Genomic DNA, 20,584 nt, shown 5'->3' with positions numbered 1-20,584 from the left:
CACACGGAAACAATCGTGCGGCGCTTCTGAATAGATTTTCCCAAGAAAGTATCTCCTATTTTTATGCATTTTCTGGGACTAACCTATTAACAAGATGCCACAGTGCCAGTTCCTGTTTTCTGCTGTTTTTTATTTCAGAAAAGTTGTTTTACAAATATTCTCGGAATTGGACGAAACAAAAGCCCACGGCCCTATTTTCCACGGAGTGTTCCAGAAGACCGAAGAGAAGTCGAGGAAGGCCAGCAGGGGGCCCTCCCCATATGGCGGCGTGGGGGGCCCCACTGCCGCGCCGAGACGTGGTGTTGTGGGTATACTTTATGGGTATATCAACGACATGGCCTGGATCCGGCAAGCCCGGGTGGCCCAAAGATGGTGATGGTGGCATACGGCCCATCGGGCGGCCCAGTTGTTGTTGATTGTGAAGGATGAAGTCCAGCCCAGGAACGAGGAGCTGGATCTCAACCGACCTACGAAGGAGGCCGGATCCGTGGAGGCCCATAAAGTATTTGGATCCAGCACGGCCAAGATGGAAGGCGGATCCTTGACGTACACGGCAAGATATTGTACCGTAGTTAGGCAACTTGTATTCCGGCTAGAACTCTCCGTGTAAACCCTAGATCCGTGCGTCTATATAAGCCGGATCCCGGGAGCCCTAGAGGCACAACCACAACCATTGTAACAACGCGCAAGCGCCCAGATAATTCCAGACAAGCAGCAGTAGGCCCTATCATCATGAAGGTGTTCCGAAGCTGGGTAACTCGCGTACTACCGTCCCGTGTGCACTCCGCCCTATGGCCCCTACTTCTTTTCCCCCTCGTGAGGATCCCTCCTCCGGGGTACCGTCGAATAGGCAACGACACGTGGGGAGGGAGCCCCCTGGCTCCCCCGACGCTGCCCCTTCGCCTATTTATTCCTTCGTCCCCGAAAACCCTAGAACCGAGAGCCAAAATACCAGAACAGTTCCAGAGACGCCGCCGCTGTCAACCCTAACTCGGGGGGTTTAGAAGATCTCCTCCGGCACCCTACCGGAGAGGGGAATCATCACCGGAGGGCTCTACATCACCATGCCTGCCTCCGGACTGATGCGTGAGTAGTTCATCCTTGGACTACGGGTCCATAGCAGTAGTAGTTCAAAACCTCTCCAATCCCATTTTCATTATTAGTACAATTAATATTATCAAGTAACATAGGACCATCATCTAGAGCTTTATCATAAAAATTTGCTAAGCAAAACTCTTTAGTACCATGCATTTCGATATCAGGCACAAACAAAGCATTATCATAAGATTTATCAAAATAGCATGGATTATCATAGATAACAGTAGCATAATTATTCTCACAAGTTTTACTCATAGGAAATATTTCAAGAGAATCCACAGGAATATAACATTCATCCTCCTTTGGTAAGCATGGAGGGCAATCAAATAGTGTAAGAGATAAAGAGTTACTCTCATTAGAAGGTTGGCGTGGGTAGCTAATCCATTCTTCCTCCTTTTGTTCATCACTCTCCTCCTCTTTTTCATCCAATGAGCTTTCAGGTTCATCAATTTCTTCTTCCACAGGTTCCTGCAAATTGTGAGTGCATTCTTGTGCATAAATGAGTCTCTCTTTATAATCAATGATATAAGAATTATTGCTGTAATGTTCTATGCAAAAATCAAGGATAGAAGAGACATAATCTTTAAGGTCCTTACAAGCAACACAGGTTTCATAATTTTTAGACATGAAGGATTCTATTTCGGAAGCTCCCATAAATAAAACAAATTGTTCTACTTCTTCGAACCCAAGATGAATATAGTTATTCCAATGATAGTTCACAATTAAAACATCTTCACTAAAGACACATTGGAATTTAAGATGTTTAGTATCCTGTTCAGAGCAACAATTTATATCATGGCGTTTAAGCAAGATTTTAGCAATTGTATTCAATTTTTCTAACACGGCACTCATGACTTTACCCTTTCTTGATTCTCTATAATTAATATATAATTCTATAAGCTCCATACAGGTTGTGGGTTCTTCCATAACAACAGTTTTTAATTTTTCGGTTTTTCAACTTTTTATGATTTTTCGGGTATATAAGAAAAATAAAACAAGACAAAAACAAACTAGACAAAAGTAAACTAAGCAAAATAATACTAGACAGAAATAAACTAAGAACAAATAAACTAGACAAAAGTAAACTAAGAAAAATAAAATAAAATAAAAATAGAGAGAGAGGTAGAGTGTACTCCCCAGGTGAACACATGAGTAGAGCTATGCTCCCCGGCAACGGCGCCAGAAAATAGTCTTGATAACCCACAAGTATAGGGGATCGCAACAGTCTTCGAGGAAAGTAAAACCCAAATTTATTGATTCGACACAAGGGGAGACAAAGAATACTTATAAGCCTTAACAACTGAGTTGTCAATTCAGCTGCACCTGGAAAAGCACTAGTAACAGGTGTCGAGGGTGCTCCTCGGCAATGCCCTCCGATAGGGGCTTAGGGTTAATGGAATCCTGTAAGCTGACACGAGACATCGGTTCGCAGACAAGCGGGGAGAGCGATTTACCCAGGTTCGGGGCCCTCGATGAGGTAAAACCCTTACGTCCTGCCTGTCTGATCTTGATTATGAAAATAATAGGTTACAATGGGGTGCCGAAGGGTTCGGCTGAGATCTCGTCAAGAGGCTAAGTGCTGCGACGACCTAGCTCTAGACTTTTTGGTGGCTAAGACTGCTAAGATTGTCCGTGTCCCTCGGCAGCCCCTCTCCTGGCCTTTATATAGGAGGCCAAGTCTCAAGAGTTCTAACCGAGTATGACTAGATTTACAGTAGTTCTATCTCTAAACCTTCCATGTTCGGCTCCTTCCTTGCCTTGTCTGCCAAGGAATCTTTCGCTACGCCATCCAAGTGGCCCACCTTGTCATCGAATACCTTTGTAATAACCCAGAACATAGGAACAACGAAGGGTAGATTTAGAAACGGGATGTGCATTGCATCGCAAAACGGGGGAAATTTCCGCGCCTTATTGCAACTAAACCTAAGAGGGATCGAGGTTCTCTCTCATTTTGCACTTAGGATTAGGCAATGTGAGTTAGGGAAATTTCGACATGATCTCTTTTGTATCTTATTGATTTGGGGAATGATTTCATTTGACAAGTGTTAATACATTTAACAATAAGCATAAAACAACATAAATATGAATTCACAATTTAAACACAACTTATGAATTCAAATGACTTTGAATTTCAAATTGAATATTAAATACAATATTTAATTCAAAATATAAATATTACATAAAGCAAAAGCTCGTAAACAAAAACTTGAGCTTTATTGATAATCAACACAGAATACATTGTCTTTACAATATTCTTGATACAAGAATTGATAAATAATAAATAGAAATGAAAAAGGAAAATTACAAGATTGCTCTAAATTAAAAACCTAGACTAAATGCCTTGAAGAATTCTTGTGTGGTCATATTCATCTTCAAAACCTGCAAAATAAAACACCAATACTAGACAAGGGTTATATATTACACAGATATTCAGTTTGGACAGAGTAGTGTTAACGTGATTCGGTTTGGTCGGTAACCAAGTGTCATTGACACTTGTGATTGTCCAAAACCAAGGACAGCACCAGGATAAGATGGAGCAGACCAAAACTGAGCATCCATCAGGGGCTCAAGTTTCAGCATATGAGCACACTGCTCATGTGTGTTGTGCACACAACAGCAAGGCAATGTACCAGCTTAGTCATAAAGCAAGCCAGGCTTGTGTGTCAAGGCCAGAGAAGAAGTAGGGCTCATATAAAAGCAGCACAAACCCTAGAAACTGTAACAGTCGACCAGATAAGGAATTCACCAGGTAAGGGTGAAGCTAGAACAACACAGAGTTCATCCAGTTCTTGCTCAAGAACAGAAACAACACACACAACCACTCAACCACCAGAGATCATGGTGACCTGAGAAGATCATCCAAGACCTGGAGGTGAAGAGCTGTGACACAAACCACAAGTCTGCATCAACAAAATATTTCTTTCTAGGAGCTGGAACAAGGTATACCAAGTTCCTGGACTGGATCCAGTGGATCCAATCCATCCATTATGCATGACATAGTCATGGGTTTGTGCAGATGCTCAAAGGGAAGTCATCACTTGGTTTTCACCAAGGATTCTCGTCGATCTAGAAGCCACTAAGATAGGAAAACATCCAGATACAGATCTTGTGCAAAGAAGCTAGAAATCATGCACAGATGCACACACTAGCAAGATCTCATGCACAGATAGCACCAGTAGATGTATTACAATAAATAGCAGCTAGTAAAGACTACACAGAAAATCCTAGGTACATAACCATCAGAAAAACCCTAGATTTCATCACAGGCAAGCATATTGGCATTCATAGCTAGTATGATCCCAAACATGCAAGCAAAGTTGAGTAGCCCACAAGATCCAACCATTTAGGTGAGCAACCAGTCAGTAGCAAGGCTACTGAGGTCACAGCACACTTATAACCATCCAATGAAAAGCCAATTACCAAACATCATTATCCAAAAATGGATTCAGCTTTCATTTGCTTGTCAAATGATCATGAACAACAAACTCATACACAAGCAAATAATTTAAATCATCACTGCATAAGCAGTTCATCATAAATTAATTCATTCAAGCATGAACATATCATAGATCCATGCTATTTACTGACAGTAGCATACTGTAAGGCAACACAAGCACATGACACTGCATCATAGCTACTGGATCAAGTCCAGTGAGCTAGAGAGAGCAACAACACATATACACAAAGGCAATAGCATGCTTGAGCATCAGCATCAGTAAGTAGATGATTCACTTAGCCACAGAGATTAACCAGCAACCATGCCACAGACACTTAATTGATCAGATGGATCAATTAAATCAAGTCAAGCCACACAGATAGGCTAGCCAACAAGAGAAGGATGATCCAATGGATCATTGGATTACACAGGAAGCACAGAAGCATCCCACAAGCATCACTGGCATTCACAAGTGTCACAGATGCATAGCAGTACACCTAGACAAGCAAGTGTGATAGGCCAGTAAGAACTAGTAAGCTCATAAGCATGAACAGCAGGGCATAGCAAGCTCATAAGCGAGAACGAGCATGGCATAATAGGATCCTAGCATGATAGGAGCGAGCGAGACAAGCAACACATGGCATGCACAACAAGCAGTGCAACACTGGCCAGTACCATTGAATGGTGAATTGGCCAGAGCTTGCAAAGGAGGGAAGCACAGGTAGCTTAGACAACAGTAGCATGGCTCTGTGTGATCACAGGATCACCAGGGAGCCGTAGAGCAAGAGGAAGAAGACGCACATGCATGGAGAGGAGAAGGAGGAGGAGCAGAAGACCTTACCCGCGCCTGGAGGCAGAAGCTATGGCATGGCGAGGCAGTGCCTGCGCGGCCATAGCAGCTGCAAAGCCAGGGAAGTCGCCGGCGTTACGCCGACGAGCACGAACACCACCACAGCACGGCACGGAGACGACGGCACTGGTACTGCAAGCAGCACCGCACCAGGTCGGTCTCAGGAGCGCGCACGTTGACGGCGAGGGCGAGGGATCACCGGAGACCACCAAATCGACCAAGGCGATTCTCCAGTGGATCCAGAGCGGAGGTGATTCGCCAGAAGAAGAAGAAATCGGAGAAACCACGCGGACAGATCGATAGATCGTCTCGCGGCGGGCAAGATCCGGTAGGTGGCTAAGGCAGGGGAGCACCATGGCGGCGACGCCATCGCCACGGGAGTCGCGAGAGGTTAGGGTTAGGTCGAGCGAGTGAGAGACGAGTGAGTGAGCGAGCGAGGTGGGCCGCCTCGGCGCCACCGACCCGTTATGGGACACGCCTTAGTGGGCTGTCCCATGGGCCTTAGTTAATGGGCTGGCCCAATAGGGGCCTGGAGAGGGTATTTTAGTCATTTTATATTTAAAATAGCCAGAATTTCAACAAATTTTAATAAATAAAATACACCTCTAAAAATCCATTAAAAATTGGATTGGTGAATGAAAATTATTCCTAACAAGAATAAAATATAAAATAAAACTTAATGAACAAATTAAAATTTGTGAATTTTATGAATTTAAAATAAACATTTGGAATTTCAAACTATTATTTCCTTGTATTAATAAATCAAGGAAAAATCCCAAATAAGTTCAAATACTTATTTTTAAATATTTCAAAATGAAATTCTATAATTCCAAGTCATTTCTTTTAAAAGAAAAATATTTTCCAAAGGAAAATATTCTAGTACTCCATTTAAAGAAATTAGTAGAAATTCTATTATTTCAAAATATTTTAAAATAAATATTTTTGAGAAGGAAATTGTATTGCTTTTAAAAGTATTCCTTCTTTCAAGTTTATAAGTAATTGAAAATTACTGCCAAAGGCACAAATCTTAAATTAACCTAAATTTTAACTAAATATGGGGGTCAGGGTTCCACCTAAAATAATACATCCATGCATGCATTATTTGGATTTTATAACATTGTCCTTACCGGACAATGATGCTTCTTTACAGAACCCGAGATCCAGGTTCCATCCAACGCATCGAACTGCACTATCTCGCAGTTCACAGGCAAGTTCACCCTTGCTCATGTCAATTTGAGTATTTTCTATTAATTTAATGCAAAGCTATATGACTTATCATTCCTGCATTGAAAATGAAAATTTACTTTTCCAATTATGAATATGACTATGTGGCTGGCAATGGAACCATGGTATGTGTTGATTGGTGGAGGTTCCATTGCAAGGGTACTATTCATCTAGGACTAAGTACCAATGCCGTCCAGTGATTCTAGCGCCGTACATATCGCGTTGACCATAAGATCTATAATGGCTGCTGGGAAGCCAGTTGTATCTTTTCCCTCCTGCACGCCAACGGACTTGATAGAGCCTGGCGGGGTGTTGGAGATAACACCTGCCGTAGGTTGGGAAATCCTTTAAAATCCCCATCCGGACGTTTGGATGAGAGGCTCTACCGTCTATGAGGGATTGTCCATAGTACACCGTGGGTAAAGCCGTATGATCGGGAGATGTCTACCGGGGGTGTACGGATGGACAAAAGGGTGGGTTTGCGGGGTCGCGGAGAAGGCGGTGTGGGCTTGGATCTTTATACCCGGCCTCACACCAAGGAAGTGTGAACGGGGGCAAGTCCCTGCGGTTGGAAAAAAGGGTGAGATCTCTTATGGGAAAAGTAACGCACATCTGCGGAGTGTATTAAATTGTGGCTGTCACTCCTTGTTCCGGGAAGGGAACTGCGAACGCGGCAGGAAAGGAACTCCATGAAGTTCTAGTCAACTCCGTGAAGGCCGACGGGCATAGTTTTCAGAATAAAATAAACCTTTTGAAGAAATGATTTCGAAACATGCATTGACCTAAGATTTTCTGATCAAGGGTCGTAGCTAGTGCATCAAACACCTTTTTCTCTTTTGAACTTGCTGAGTACCTTTGTACTCACTTTCTTTCGACACCCTTGCTAGACTGTGATCCGGAAGTGGAGGCAAACACCGAGGTACCACCGGAGGGAGACTACGAGCTGGTCTACGAGGAACCAGACTTGTCCGGAGGGGTGGAAGGCGTAGACTATGGGATAGTCTATGGAGCAGACAACACGGAAGCCGAGGAGTAGTGGAATGTTATAGTTATCTTAGAGCCGAGCAGTGTAGTGGCATACTTAAATAAGTTGATGAGCTCTCTTTCATATCTATGTTGGTTTGTAATAGTACTTAAATAATGTAGGGTGTTCTCATCGGACCTGTGAGAATACCAACTTGTTAAGACCATGATTGTAATATATTATCGAGTGTTATGACCTGCAATGTTTCTGTTGTACCACTGCGAGGGATGTGATATTTGTGAAGAAGTCCCTTCATGAAGATCATATCAACGACTTGTATACTACAACATGCGGTGGTATCGTTGGGTCACCGCGAGTGGTATCGGAGCAAATGTTGCGACCTTAGGTTGGAAAAACCTAGTATAAGGAAGAAACCTGTAGGAGTCAAGTTGAAATAGTAAAGGATTCTCTAAAAATATGATGTTTATTCACTTGAGAATAGAAAAATCATATATTTTAGTGCGATAATTCTTTATTATAACTATTATGGTATACTATCACTACTAATCTTCTGCTTTTGTATACAGTCATAATGGCGTACATGTTTCCCAAGAGGACTTTGAGGAAGGTTGATGGCTGGCTCGGTGATTATGAGGGACCACTTACAGATCTCCTGCGTGGGATGCTGAAGGAACTTCGTTGTGAAACTCGGATACCTGTTCTCAAGTACATCTATTATGATGGAGAGATAGTAGCCAAGTGTAGAGTTTCAGTTCAACTTCCGGCGCAACTGGAGATGAGCCGTATAATGCCATACAGAGAAGCGAAAACCCTTACCACAGCCTTTCACATGGCCATATTCAAGGCAATCCTTGAAATAAGGCAGCACAAGTCAGTAGAACTGCTATGTTCGGAGTATTCTCATATACCTCATGCTCGAGGAAGATGAGGATCCTACTACGAATCATCTCGCGATGGCAAACAAACATCCTGAAGTTGCAGCGCAGCACATGGACAGCTATAAGTCTTTACTGACTAGGATGTACCTTCTACACATGAAGATGGTGGGTGAGATTGACCACATGCTAGCTGAGTTCACGGACCCTGATAAAGTCCAAGCTCGGATGCATGATTTGAGGGCACAACCCCAATATACAACACCCTTCTTTAGCCTAAACAGCCCTGTAGATTGGAGTGGCCAGTCAACCTAGAGAGATCCACTTACACCCAACATTGTCCCACACTATCCACATGTGTCAGCATCATATGATTCTGGATATGGGGGAGATAACTCATGGAACCTAAACTGCTCCGAGTCACCAATCAAAAACTCGACCGGTTGGCGTTTCGGGGAACCTTTTGGAGATGAGGAGGAACCTATTCCGTGTGACACTGGAGATGAAAGTGGCGGAGTTAACCAGTATATTAACCGACACTATGGGAAGGAAGAGAAAGGTACTGATTCCATTTCTTTAGACTTGGAGATGGGATTCTCAAAACCATCACAGTACGAGGAAGGTGAAAGCTCTGGAGTGAAAAAGAAGAAGAAGAAGAAGAAGAAGATGAGGGGGCAGGTGAATCGAAACACTTCATGGATGACCAATGAAGGAGGTATGTATCCTACTGGGGATACATACGAGTCATTGTCCAGTTATTTTGGCATGACTGATCTCTGTCTCGGCACTTCGTCCGATTCAGATTACATACCTACTGGAAGGACCTTTGTTCCGGACGGTGTCCGGAAGACAAGTCGCTGTACCGGATGGACCCCAGGAATGTATGCGGAGGTGAATGAAGATGATGAGGAGTAAGCCCTGGAGAAGAATAAAGTAGTATAGGTGGTATTGTACTAGAACGTATTTTAAATTCCGTTGGCTTGGGCTTGAAGCCAAATAAGTGGTTATATATGTACCACATGTAATATATGTGTGTATGTTATGTAATATACAGTGTATATACATAATAAATGTTGCTTTGGATTTGCTTCTTGATTTCATTGTGTGACTAGTTCTGGGCAATGAGTTGAGCTCAGAAAACATTTGCATGATGTAATTATGAGTAATCGCTCTTTGTTACAGGACTAGGGGGAAATGGCGTTAGTTGAAACCAAAGATGCTCGGAGAGAGCGGGAGGCGAAGGAAAAAGAGGAAGCGGATGCCGCAGCTAGAGCAGAGAATGCACCACCACCACACCCAATGATGCATCCAGATTTCCAACAGTACATGAGAGCAATGGAAGAAGATAGGAGGAGGTACCAGGAGAGTCAAAACAAGAACATGCAAGATTTCTTTACCCACGTCATCAATGATAGGGGTAATGAAGGCAAGGGAGTAACCTTATCAGACTTCCAGAATGCAAGACCACTACCTTTTGCATCAGCCCCAGAACCAATGGATGCAGAAGACTGGCTCATGGACACGGAAAGAAAGTTGAGGACCGTTGGATGCAATGATGAAGAAAAGATTCGATATGCCACTTATCTGTTGTCAGGACCAGCAGCATCAGGGTGGGAGAATCTTGTGGCAGTACACCCTCCAGAAAAGGTGTTCACCTGGGAGGAATTCAAGAAGAAGTTCCGGGATGCCCATGTTCCGGAGAGCGTGATGGAGCTGAAGAAGAGAGAGTTTGACGAGCTACATCAGAATACTGCACCTATTATGCAATATGTTCGAGATTTCAACAGGCTGTCAAGATATGCACCTGAGGAAGTGGATACTGAGGAGAAAAGAAAGAAGCGATTCATGAAAGGCATGAATCCATACATGAAGATGCAACTGAGGTTGGCACGAACTGCTGAATTCCAGGAACTGATTTATTCGGCAATCACTTTCGAGGATGACTACAGGCAGGTCCAAGAGGATAGGAGGAAGAGGGCTCGCATCGAGCCAAGGAAGTACCCCGTCAGTAAACCGACTCCAGATCGGAGTTTCAAACCACGATTCTGACCTACTGGTAATCAGTATAACTGGGGAGGTCAGAATCAGAACCCAAGGAACCAGATACTCGGTCATAATTGTGGACAAAGAGGACATGTTCAGAAGGATTGTCAGAAGCCCATGATCATATGCTATGGTTGTGGGAAAGAGGGACACATCTAGCCAGAGTGTCCAAACAAGGTGTCATGGAGTGGACAAAGCTCCGGAGGACGAGGTGGAGGTAACAAAAACAACAACAACAACAACAACAACAACAACAACAACAACAACAACAACAACAACAACAACAACAACAACAACAACAACAACAACAACCGGAACTACAATAACAACAACAACAACAACAAGAGGGGAAAGCCATATGGAAAGCTGAATTGCACAACTTTGGAGCAAGCGGGAGAGTCGGATCAAGCAGTCTTAGGTACGCTCAGCATCCTTACTCATCCTGGCAAAGTATTATTTGATACTGGAGCAACTACATCATTTCTTGCACGGGAATTTGTGGAGAAATACGGGCTTAGATGTTCTAAGTTAGAAACCCCTATAACTGTCCTATCTGCGGGGGGGAACGATTTTAGTAACCCACGTGAAAGAAGCACAGGTCATAACCATTTGTGACTGTGTATATTTCGCGGACCTGTTTATCATTCCCATGAAGGATATATCAGTCATCCTAGGGATGGACTGGTTAACGGAGAATGGGGCAGTAATCAACTGTGGAGACAAGACAGTATCACTCCGAAACTCCATAGGAGGTCAGATAGTCTTTCAAGGAGACAAGTACACTCAGTTGGAGATAGGATTGGAGCTGAATAGTCTGAAGGAGGTGAAGATTGAAGATATCCCTGTAGTGAATGAGTTTCAAGATGTATTTCCCAAGGAACTACCGGGAATGCCACCCGATAGAGAGATCGAGTTTACCATAGATCTGATTCCAGGCACAACACCAATAGCTCAACCACCATATAAGATGGGACCAAAGGAGTTAGTAGAACTGAAGGCTCAGATAGATGAACTGGAACAGAAGGGATTCATCCAAGAAAGTGTGTCACCATGGGGTACACCAGTTATCTTTGTGGATAAAAGAGATGGAGGAAAGAGAATGTGTGGAGATTACAGGAATCTTAACAATGTAACAATCAAGAATAAGTACCCTTTACCCAGAATACAAGATCTTTTTGACCAAGTTCAAGGAGCTGGAGTCTTCTCGAAGATAGATTTAAGGTCAGGATATCACCAAATCAAGATCAAGAAGGAAGATGTGCCAAAAACAGTGTTTGTATCAAGGTATGGACACCATGAATACTTGGTTGTACCATTTGGACTAACAAATGCACCAGCTATTTTCATGAATTTGATGAACAAGATATTCATGAAGTACCTGGACAAGTTTGTGATCGTGTTTATCGATGACATTCTGATCTATTCCAAAGATAAAGAAGAACATGCCAAGCATTTGAAGATAGTTCTGCAGATTTTAAGAGAACATCAGTTATATGCAAAGTTCAGCAAGTGCAAGTTTTGGCTAGATAGTGTTGAATTTCTTGGTCATGTCATAACCAAAGAGGGAATAGCAGTGAATCCAAGCAAGGTTTAGTCAGTATTGGAATGGAAGTCACCTAAGAATGCTAAGGAAATCAGAGGATTCCTTGGTATGGCAGGTTATGAAGGATTTTCGAAGATTGCAGGGCCAATGACCAAGTTACTCAAGAAGAATACCCCATTTGTGTGGACTGATGAGTGTGAAACCAGTTTCCAAACACTCAAGGAGAAGTTAACCACGACACCGGTGTTAGCAGTTCCGGAACCCGGAAAGGATTACACGGTGTATTGTGATGCTTCCAAGAATGGACTTGGATGTGTTCTAATGCAAGATCGTAAGGTGATAGCTTACGAATCAAGACAACTAAAGCCACATGAACATAACTACCCAGTACATGACTTAGAATTGGCGGCAGTTGTGTATGCTTTGAAGAGTTGGAGGCAATTTCTCTATGGATCCAAATGTGAGTTGTATACGGATCACAAAAGTTTGAAGTATTTCTTCACTCGAAGGAATTAAACATGAGACAAAAGAGATGGTTAGAGTTGATTAAGGATCGTGAACCGACAATCAACTATACACCGAGCAAGGCTAATGTAGTAGCGAGATGCTTTAAGTAGGAAGAGTACCGAGAATCAACCTACGGAATGGGAGATTCGAAGGAACTTCGGAAAGAACTAGAAGAAGCTCGGATTCTGTTTATCCAAGGTGATACAGTGGGAAGCATAGCAACCATGAGGATCATGGATGAAATGTACTCAGACTTAAAGTATGAAATCATTCGGAAGCAAGTAGATGATTTATTCATCCAAGAAGAAATCAAAAGGATTGGAGAAGGTAAACCGTCAGAATTCAATCTCGGAGAGTTTGATTCTCTATACTTTCAGAAGAGACTATGTGTACCAGATGATCCAGAAGTGAAGTCAATCATATTGAAGGAAGCACATGAAACCCCTTATTCAATACATCCGGGAAGTACTAAGATGTATATGGATTTGAAGGAAATGTTCGGTGGAACACCATGAAAGAGAGATAGCTCAATATGTCTCTGAATGCCATACATGTCAGCGAGTGAAAGCAGAACATCAGAGTCCTGCTGGATTACTCAAACCTCTAGAGATACCAGAATGGAAATGGGATGAAATCGGAATGGATTTCTTTACTGGTCTACCAATGACCAGTAAGAAGAAGGATATGATATGGGTAATCGTGGATAGACTTACCAAGAGTGCCCATTTCATTGCAGTAAACCAAAAGGATGATTCTGAGAAGCTAGTGAACATATATGTTAAAGAAATAGTTAGCAAGCATGGAGTACCAAAGAAAATAGTCTCAAATCGAGGTTCGATCTTCACATCAGCATTCTGGAAACAACTCCAGGAAGCTTTGGGATCCAAGTTGGATTTCGGTACGGACATATCATCCACAAACCGGAGGACAAACTGAAAGAACCAATCAGATACTTGAAGACATGCTTAGAGCTTGTGCTCTAAACTTTGGAGGCTCATGGGAGGACCATCTACCATTGGCGGAATTCTCCTATAACAATAGTTATCAGTGCAGTATCCAGATGGCACCATATGAAGCATTGTACGGGAGGAAGTGTCGATCTCCAATCTGTTGGTTTGAGACAGGTGAGAATAAGGAATTTACACCTGACTACATCAAGGAGAGACAAGGAGTCATCGAGGTTATCAGAGATAGACTCAAGATAGCCCAAAGTCGACAGAAGAGTTATGCCAACCAGAAGAGACGAGTTTGGGAACCAAAAGTAGGAGACATGGTATATCTGAAAGTTAGCCCAATGAAAGGACTCAAAAGGTTCGGAGTAAAAGGAAAACTAAGTCCTCGATACATAGGACCCTTCAAGATACTCGATCGAGAATCGAGAAACAGCTTTTGAGTTGGAGCTATCGGAACAACTCAGTCTAATTCACAATGTCTTTCATGTATCACAACTCGAAAGTGTTTGAAGGCACTCGATGATCCCATTACACATGAAGAAATAGAGCTACAATCGGACTTAACCTATGTGGAGAAGCCTGAAAAGATTTTGGAAGTACAGTGGAAGAAGTTAAGGAATAGAGCAATCAAATACTGCAAGATACAATGCCAACATCATCCTGAACGAGAAGCAACATGGGAGACTGAAGAAGAGCTCAGGAAGTCCTACCCCGAGTTATTTAGGTACCAATCTTAACTTCGGGACGAAGTTTTTGTTAAGGGGGAGAGGCTGTAATAACCCAGAACATAGGAACAACGAAGGGTAGATTTAGAAACGGGATGTGCATTGCATCACAAAACGGGGGAAATTTTCGCGCCTTATTGCAACTAAACCTAAGAGGGATCGATGTTCTCTCTCATTTTGCACTTAGGATTAGGCAATGTGAGTTAGGGAAATTTCGACATGATCTCTTTTGTATCTTATTGATTTGGGGAATGATTTCATTTCACAAGTGTTAATACATTTAACAATAAGCATAAAACAACATAAATATGAATTCACAATTTAAACACAACTTATGAATTCAAATGACTTTGAATTTCAAATTGAATATTAAATACAATATTTAATTCAGAATATAAACATTACATAAGCAAAAGCTCATAAACAAAAACTTGAGCTTTATTGATAATCAACACAGAATACATTGTCTTTACAATATTCTTGATACAAGAATTGATAAATAATAAATAGAAATGAAAAAGGAAAATTACAAGATTGTTCTAAATTAAAAACCTAGACTAAATGCCTTGAAGAATTCTTGTGTGGTCATATTCATCTTCAAAACCTGCAAAATAAAACACCAATACTAGACAAGGGTTATATATTACACAGATATTCAGTTTGGACAGAGTAGTGTTAACGGTGTTCGGTTTGGTCAGTAACCAAGTGTCATTGACACTTGTGATTGTCCAAAACCAAGGACAGCACCAGGATAAGATGGAGCAGACCAAAACTGAGCATCCATCAGGGGCTCAAGTTTCAGCATATGAGCACACTGCACATGTGTGCTGTGCACACAACAGCAAGGCAATGTACCAGCTTAGTCATAAAGCAAGCCAGGCTTGTGTGTCAAGGCCAGAGAAGAAGTAGGGCTCATATAAAAGCAGCACAAACCCTAGAAACTGTAACAGTCGACCAGATAAGGAATTCACCAGGTAAGGGTGAAGCTAGAACAACACAGAGTTCATCCAATTCTTGCTCAAGAACAGAAACAACACACACAACCACTCAACCACCAGAGATCATGGTGACCTGAGAAGATCATCCAAGACCTGGAGGTGAAGAGCTGTGACACAAACCACAAGTCTGCATCAACAAAACATTTCTTTCTAGGAGCTGGAACAAGGTATACCAAGTTCCTGGACTGGATCCAGTGGATCCAATCCATCCATTATGCATGACATAGTCATGGGTTTGAGCAGATGCTCAAAGGGAAGTCATCACTTGGTTTTCACCAAGGATTACTGTCAGTCTAGAAGCCACTAAGATAGGAAAACATCCAGATACAGATCTTGTGCAAAGAAGCTAGAAATCATGCACATATGCACATACTAGCAAGATCTCATGCACAGATAGCACCAGTAGATGTACTACAATAAATAGCAGCTAGTAAAGACTACACAGAAAATCCTAGGCACATAACCATCAGAAAAACCCTAGATTTCATCACAGGCAAGCATATTGGCATTCATAGCTAGTATGATCCCCAAACATGCAAGCAAAGTTGAGTAGCCCACAAGATCCAACCATTTAGGTGAGCAACCAGTCAGTAGCAAGGCTACTGAGGTCACAACACACTTATAACCATCCAAAGAAAAGCCAATTACCAAACATCATTATTCAGAAATGGATTCAGCTTTCATTTGCTTGTCAAATGATCATGAACAACAAACTCATACACAAGCAAATAATTTAAATCATCACTGCATAAGCAGTTCATCATAAATTAATTCATTCAAGCATGAACATATCATAGATCCATGCTATTTACTGACAGTAGCATACTGTAATGCAACACAAGCACATGACACTGCATCATAGCTACTGTATCAAGTCCAGTGAGCTAGAGAGAGCAACAACACATATAGACAAAGGCAATAGCATGCTTGAGCATCAGCATCAGTAAGTAGATGATTCACTTAGCCACAGAGATTAACCAGCAACCATGCCACAGACACTTAATTGATCAAATGGATCAATTAAATCAATTCAAGCCACACAGATAGGCTAGCCAACAAGAGAAGGATGATCCAATGGATCATTGGATTACACAGGAAGCACAGAAGCATCCCACAAGCATCACTGGCATTCACAAGTGTCACAGATGCATAGCAGTACACCTAGACAAGCAAGTGTGATAGGCCAGTAAGAACTAGTAAGCTCATAAGCATGAACAGCAGGGCATAGCAAGCTCATAAGCAGGAACAGCATGGCATAATAGGATCCTAGCATGATAGGAGCAGCAGACAAGCAACACATGGCATGCACAACAAGCAGTGCAACACTGGCCAGTACCATTGAATGGTGAATTGGCCAGAGCTTGCAAAGGAGGGAAGCACAGGTAGCTTAGACAGCAGTAGCATGGCTCTGTGTGATCAAAGGATCACCAGGGAGCCGTAGAGCAAGAGGAAGAAGACGCACAGGCATGGAGAGGAGAAGGAGGAGGAGCAGAAGACCTTACCCGCGCCTGGAGGCAGAAGCTATGGCATGGCGAGGCAGTGCCTGCGCGGCCATAGCAGCTGCAAAGCCAGGGAAGTCGCCGGCGTTACGCCGACGAGCACGAACACCACCACAGCACGGCACGGAGACGACGACACTGGTACTGCAAGCAGCACCGCACCAGGTCAGTCTCAGGAGCGCGCACGTTGACGGCGAGGGCGAGGGATCACCGGAGACCACCAAATCGACCAAGGCGATTCTCCAGTGGATCCAGAGCCGAGGCGATTCGCCAGAAGAAGAAGAAATCGGAGAAACCACGCGGACAGATCGATAGATCGTCTCGCGGCGGTCAAGATTCGGTAGGTGGCTAAGGCAGGGGAGCACCATGGCGGCCGGAGCACGGCGGCGGCCATGGCGGCGACGCCATCGCCACGGAGTCGCGAGAGGTTAGGGTTAGGTCGAGCGAGTGAGAGACGAGTGAGTGAGCGAGCGAGGTGGGCCGCCTCGGCGCCACCGACCCGTTATGGGACACGCCTTAGTGGGCTGTCCCATGGGCCTTAGTTAATGGGCTGGCCCAATAGGGGCCTGGAGAGGGTATTTTAGTCATTTTATATTTAAAATAGCCAGAATTTCAACAAATTTTAATAAATAAAATACACCTCTAAAAATCCATTAAAAATTGGATTGGTGAATGAAAATTATTCCTAACAAGAATAAAATATAAAATAAAACTTAATGAACAAATTCAAATTTGTGAATTTTATGAATTTAAAATAAACATTTGGAATTTCAAACTATTATTTCCTTGTATTAATAAATCAAGGAAAAATCCCAAATAAGTTCAAATACTTATTTTTAAATATTTCAAAATGAAATTCTATAATTCCAAGTCATTTCTTTTAAAAGAAAAATATTTTCCAAAGGAAAATATTCTAGTACTCCATTTAAAGAAATTAATAGAAATTCTATTATTTCAAAATATTTTTAAATAAATATTTTTGAGAAGGAAATTGTATTGCTTTTAAAAGTATTCCTTCATGCAAGTTTATAAGTAATTGCAAATTACTGCCAAAGGCACAAATCTTAACTTAACCTAAATTTTAACTAAATATGGGGGTCAGGGTTCCACCTAAAATAATACATACATGCATGCATTATTTGGATTTTATAACATTGTCCTTACCGGACAATGATGCTTCTTTACAGAACCCGAGGTCCAGGTTCCATCCAACGCATCGAACTGCACTATCTCGCAGTTCACAGGCAAGTTCACCCTTGCTCATGTCAATTTGAGTATTTTCTATTAATTTAATGCAAAGCTATATGACTTATCATTCCTGCATTGAAAATGAAAAGTTACTTTTCCAATTATGAATATGACTATGTGGTCGGCAATGGAACCATGGTATGTGTTGATTGGTGGAGGTTCCATTGCAAGGGTACTATTCATCTAGGACTAAGTACCAATGTCGTCCAGGTGATTCTAGCGCCGTACATATCGCGTTGACCATAAGATCTATAATGGCTCGGGGAAGCCAGCTGTATCTTTTCCCTCCCGCACGCCAACGGACTTGATAGAGCCCGGCGGGGTGTTGGAGATAACACTCGTCGTAGGTTGGGAAATCCTTTAAAATCCCCATCCGGACGTTTGGATGAGAGGCTCTACCGTCTATGAGGGATTGTCCATAGTACACCGTGGGTAAAGCCGTATGATCGGGAGATGTCTACCGGGGTGTACGGATGGACAAAAGGGTGGGTTTGCAGGGTCGCGGAGAAGGCGGTGTGGGCTTGGATCTTTATACCTGGCCTCACACCAAGGAAGTGTGAACGGGGGCAAGTCCCTGCGGTTGGAAAAAAGGGTGAGATCTCTTATGGGAAAAGTAACGCACATCTGCGGAGTGTATTAAATTGTGGCTGTCACTCCTTGTTCCGGGAAGGGAACTGCGAACGCGGCAGGAAAGGAACTCCATGAAGTTCTAGTCAACCTGTGAAGACTGACGGGCATAGTTTTCAGAATAAAATAAACCTTTTGAAGAAATGATTTCGAAACATGCATTGACCTAAGATTTTCTGATCAAGGGTCGTACACTACAAGAAAAGTTCTGATAGACAACGTCCCAAAATCGTCAACTAAGGGGCATTTTTCGTCGCCTATGGGCCTAACCCGACGATATGGGTTCTGTTGTCGAAACTGCGTCAGGCAAAGTCCAACGACGATTTTTTCGGTCCGTCGCGCTTGGGCGCCCTTCCGCCACGGAAAATCGGACCGTTGCGGAAGTGTTTTCGGGAGCCCGTTGACTGCTGACGTCATGCAAACTGACACGTGGCAGACGCCGTTAACCGCGGCTAACGGCGTTAACCGGCCGAAACCCCGTGGTAGATGGTAGGCCCACACGAGGCCCGCCACGTCTTAAGCGGGCCGGGCCGGATGACATAGTTTTACCGGTCAACTATATAGCTGGGCTGGTCCATTAGTTACGTGGGCCGGGCCTAACCTCTAAGGTTGATCTGGTCAAAACTTAAATGGGCCGGCCCATTTAACATGTGGGGTCCACCTTACGACAGAATCGGGCCGGCCCAAGAAGCAAGTGGGCCGGGCCAAAAACACAGGTGGGTTCCACTTTCCTGTTAAAAGGACGGCCCATTTAGTGTGTGGGGTCCACCGTATAGCAAGTGGGCCGGCCCAACAAGCTAGTGGGCCGGGCCAAAAACACAGGTGGGTCCCACTTTCCAGTTAAAGGATCGGCCCATTTAGTTTGTGGGGTCCACCATATAGCAAGTGGGCCGGCCCAACAAAATAGTGGGCCGGGCCAAAAACACAGTGGGTCCCACTTTCCCGTTAAAGGGCCGGCCCATTTAGTAAGTGGGGCCCACCATATAGCCGATGGGCCGGCCCACCAAGATAGTGGGCCGGCCAAAAACACAGTGGGTCCCACATTCTCGTTAATGGGCCGGCCCATTTGGTATGTGGGGTCCACCATATAAAAAGTGGGCCGACCCAACAAGATAGTGGGCCGGCCAAAACACAGTGGGTCCCACCTTCCACTTAAAGGGCCGGCCCATTTACCATGTGGGACCACCATAGAGCAAGTGGGCCGGCCCAACAAGATAGCGGGCCGGCCCAATAAGCACGAGTGGGCCCCACTTTCTCGTTAAAGGGCCGGCCCAGCCTAGTATGTGGGGTCCACCATATAGCAAGTGGGTCGGCCCAACAAGATAGTGGGTCGGGCCAAAAACACGAGTGGGTCCCACTTTCCTCTTAAAGGGCCGGCCCATTTATTATGTGGGGTCCCCCAAAAAGCAAATGGGCTGGCCCAACTAATTAGTGGGCCGGCCCAGTAGTTGGTGGGGTCCACCTTAAAGCAAGTGGGCCAGCCCAATTAGTGTGTGGGGTCCACCGTAAATCAAATGGGCTGGCCCAAGAAGTAAGTGGGCCAGCCCGTTTAGTTGCTGTTTATATGCCGGCATAATATGCGCTTTAGGATTTTGCGGGCGTGCACATATGTGATTTCGCTTAATTGGGCCGTTTAAGGGATGGGAATTCGTGATTTAGATATCGAGAATATTTACGCAAAGATTGATTTACGTCGGATAGCCTCACTTACCACAAGCACCAAAGAAAAAATGCGCGAAAGAACTATAAAAACTAACTAAATATTACATCAGTCGCAAGGCATTGAAAAAAATATTACAGAACCCAGAGAAATTGAATGGTAATTAAACCTAGCAATACAATGAAGCGATCCGGCAATCTTTTAAGTTGTCCATGCAGCACTTATATCTGAAACAAACACATTACAAGTTAAGACATCAACAATGGAAAGGCAAAGACACTACAATATTGTTTGGCAAAGAATTTGGAACTCA

This window comes from Lolium rigidum, chromosome 7 (genome assembly GCF_022539505.1).
Source record: "Lolium rigidum isolate FL_2022 chromosome 7, APGP_CSIRO_Lrig_0.1, whole genome shotgun sequence".
NCBI classification, from domain to species: Eukaryota; Viridiplantae; Streptophyta; class Magnoliopsida; order Poales; family Poaceae; genus Lolium; species Lolium rigidum.
Note: the sequence above shows the minus strand (reverse complement) of the source record.